Below are 4,362 nucleotides of genomic sequence, written 5' to 3'. Positions count from 1 at the left end.
TTATATGGAACCGGTTCGTGTTGGGATATCGCTTTATGTAATTTATTGTATTTAAGGACTTTACAGGATTTGCAGTGGTGTTTAAGTGATGTTGCATTACCTCATTTGCGTATAAGTGTCCAAAAATATTTTTGTAGAAACTTGTTTGTAAATATACGTAATTAACGTTTGTGTACAATTTTGACATGTTGCTCATACGTCTTGTTATCAAAGTGATATCGGCACTCGTCTCGACATATAATGATAAACTTGATATTTTACTTTGATTTCATTGCGTGTGGAACATTTAAAAATATAACAAAATACATTCAATACATAAAAACAATTTGATGATGAGTAATTTATGTGCCGTGTAAATGTTTTTTAAATAATCAGGAAGAAAAACCAGGTGTTATAGCTTATTTTGAAATGAGTAGTGATCACTTAAACGGGATTTGTTAAACGAAAACAAAATTTTATTAGGCTCACTATTAGGCTCTTTCATTTATATATCTTTTATACCAATGTGACTGGAAAGTATATTAAGCTAATGAAGCTGTTTGTAATGCCAAATGATAACAGTGATCATCTAAACTGTGTTTGTTTAATTAGTAATGAATTACAATAAAAAATGTTGTTTTTTAATTAATTAAATTTTTTGACTGACCATACAGTTGTTTTAGGTACTGCCAAATAACCATCATCACTCATCTTTGAACATATATTTTGGTTTTAATTGTACGAATGCTGCCAAATTAGAACTATAATCCCATGTTTAAGACATCTACACTAATGTTCTGCTTGAATTGTGTTGTTCACACTAAGAATTTTGTTAATTTGTGGTTGCCACTTACTGAGTTATATTAGAACACACATACATAAACCACAGCTATATGTCAAATATCAGTAATATTTTTAAAAATATAATTTTTGATCAATTTTGCCTTTTTGACATGTACTTCACGTGGAAAGTATACAAAATAGCCTAAAATTCTAACGTTCTTTATAAACTTTTCAATAGGCTAAATAATAAGAAAAAATTGAAAAGTACATACTTGATTTAATATTGTAAAATTGATTGAAATATTCAACATTCTTGCTGAATGTTGATCATCCATTCTTGAAGTAATTAATGAATAAATAAGATTACTTTTCATCTATATATTTTTGGTATCCATCTGCAGTAGATGCTATAATGGATATTAAAATGGATAAAACATATTTTAAATGATGTTGCTGATGACAACTAGACACTTAACAAAATTTTAAAATTGCAACCCTGTTCAACTAGAAGGCCCAAGAAGGCTGCGAATAAGGAGATAGGATAATGTGACAGATGATGGATAAAAAGTCACCAAAAACTGGTTGGTTGTAGCAAAAGATAGAAGTAGATAAATGAGATCTAATGCGATTAAAACTCAAGTCGAACTGTTTCCCATATAATAATGAAAAATAAGTTGTTGCATAGACTTTGATCAAATACAATTTAAATTCGATTTATTTTAAATTTAATGGACAGACATTAATTATATATACATAATTAACAGACGTTATATTATATAAACAGGAGATAGGTGGTAGTCTTAAACATTCTATCTATAATTTTTAATAAAAAATCATTTATGTACTGTTACCAATTAAAAATATTAATTACTAGTTAAAAACATTTTCCTTAATTATTATAGAATTAAAAAAACTGTGATTGTTCTTAGTTTTTTATATCTAATTAGTAGTTTTTATATCTAATTGGTTTGTAATTAATTAAAATTAATTAAGAGTTTCGGTCTTTAAACATTTTATATTATAAAGTAAAAGTTTCTTAATTGTATTTTATTTAATAATTTATTTCGTATTGAATTCTACTACTTTTTTTATTTATGTACATAAATTAATTGGAAAAAGTTTGAAATATTAAGTTTAGTTCTTGTTGATTATGAAAAAATTTAATTGATATAATCTTGTTGTTTGTTTTTTTTTATAAACCATGCATTTTGCATCTTGATTTGTATTATTAAAAAGGAATACCCATTTTCTTAAGAAACAGTCCCGTAAATAATATTAGCTACGTTTTTGTGATTACTAAGTATTAAGATAGTAATTTTATGGTGCCTCAATATATCAATAAGACGGACAGATTTTATACCTAATATTAGAAAGTTCTCTAGCAACAGACGCAGGGAGTTAGTAATTTACTAGTTTGGTTACGTTAAGTAATTAATACAAAGCACCTAACTACTGACCTTAAGCCAACGAAAAGTATTTCATCTATTGGATAAAAAAGAATATGTCTTCTGCCTGAGAATTTCTAAATATCCCAAACAGTATTCTAAGTGTTCTAAGTGTACGACTAACAGTATTCTAAGTGTTTAGAATACTGTTAGTCGTTTTTATTTTTACATAGGTTCTCTCTATATTATTAAATCTTATAAATGCGGTTTTCTTTGTTTAATATCACTTTTAAATTATTTGCCTTATCTTATTAATATTTAAACTAATTTAGAAATAAATATCAAATACCTATTTGCAAAATATTTTCTTCCTATGCAACTTCAAAAGTAAATAATTTCACAAAATAATGCTAAAATTAACATAAAAATCAATATCAAAAACATAATCAGAAAAATTATGAAGAAATATATTTTATGGTAAAATCAAAAAAAAAAAATATTAATGTATGCTTAATAAATAGTTTAGTTGTTAGTAATGAAACGTGAAAGCTATGTCGTGACATCGTCAAATTCCAATGAATCGAATTTTGATAATCATACCCACTTCAAATTTTGGCTTTAACATATTTTATGTCTGTTAATGTTAATGTTAACATTAACAAGAGTACAAAATGTCAGAAAAATGTTAATGCATTAAATAAATTGCAAATTATTTACAAAAGAAACCAAGCGAATACATTAATGTTTATGTTAACATATTTTGATAATTTTGATAGTATTAAAAAAAGAAACATTTAAGTAAATATATAAAAAGTTGCTGAATTATCTTTACATAATTACAAAAAAAAGTAATATATATCTGGTTGTTAAATTTAACAAAATTATGTTTTTAATTGAAGTTATTATTTGTTATGGATTTTGAAAATTTATTATTAAAATTAATTTAAATGCTTTTGTGGATTTATATAAATAACTTTATATGATTAATATATACACATATGTTTATAGATATGTTTTTAGACGCCTATAATATGGATTACAAGCCTTGAAGGCTTGTTCGATCACTTACTTACGAATCATTGAAGGAGTAGATTCCTCTCACATATTTATCGCTTTGGTGTGAAATTCTTATGCCTTAAAACCGTTTTTTAAAAAGAATTCTATAATTGCATAATGTATCGGTTTCATCCATTGGTAATCTTCTGTTCGATATATATTTTAATACCTTCGAATCGGTATATGGAGTCTCTCTGGATACTTATACATTTATATGTATTTTTATCTAAATACCACTTAGTCTATATGCCACTCCGAGAATATATTGTAGAACTTAGGGCTATGTTATATAGATACGACAATTTTATATTCTTTTTGGTCATGTTCAAAACGTAGTTCATACAGAGAGACATTTAATAATTATCAATTTCATACTTTTAGTGCTGCTCTGGTACTTTTGAGTTGTCTTTTTTTATCATTACTAGTATGAGAATAAACATCATGAAGGAAGTAATAATATTTTACTATATAGTAATTATAATAGTTACTATTTTTGTGTGTTTATGTGAGTGTATTTATACAAAAATATGTTTATAAGCTCTTAAAAGATAAATATTCTGAAATTTAATACTGAGCAAAACCATTTTAATCTAAAGTGACAAAGACTGCTGTGTTGTGATTAAAGTTAATTCAAAATTTCTCTCTTATACTCATTCTATTTATTTATTCTCATTCATTACTTAACATTAAAAACAACAATAATTTCATATTTGATAGGACCATGACTGTGTGTATAACATAGTCCTTAATATAATTAGAATTTGAAAGTAATTACGTCCATTTAAATAAAAAATAAAATCAAAATTATAACTGAATTATAAGTAAAATATATTTTTACGTTAAATTTCGTTTGAATCATTATTTGTACAATATACGTCAAATGTGTTTTTTGTTACTTCAGATACTTAAATAAATATTTTGAAACACATACTGTGCTCTTGGTTTTTTGCATATTTATCACAAAAGTATTTCATGCAAGTCAATGAGTCATTTGATTTAAATCACAAAATTTTAATGAATACCTAAATATCAGATACCTAAATATGTATACATCAGTCGGCATCTTCATTAGCCGCCCAAATCTACATTATTCATCAACCTTTAGTTCCCTCTCTTTGTAAAAAAAAGAAGCTTAGTCATTTTTCTACGTAAGTTATCC

Source organism: Teleopsis dalmanni, chromosome 2 (genome assembly GCF_002237135.1).
Source record: "Teleopsis dalmanni isolate 2A chromosome 2, ASM223713v2, whole genome shotgun sequence".
Classification (NCBI taxonomy): Eukaryota; Metazoa; Arthropoda; class Insecta; order Diptera; family Diopsidae; genus Teleopsis; species Teleopsis dalmanni.
This window is presented reverse-complemented; position numbering follows the sequence as displayed.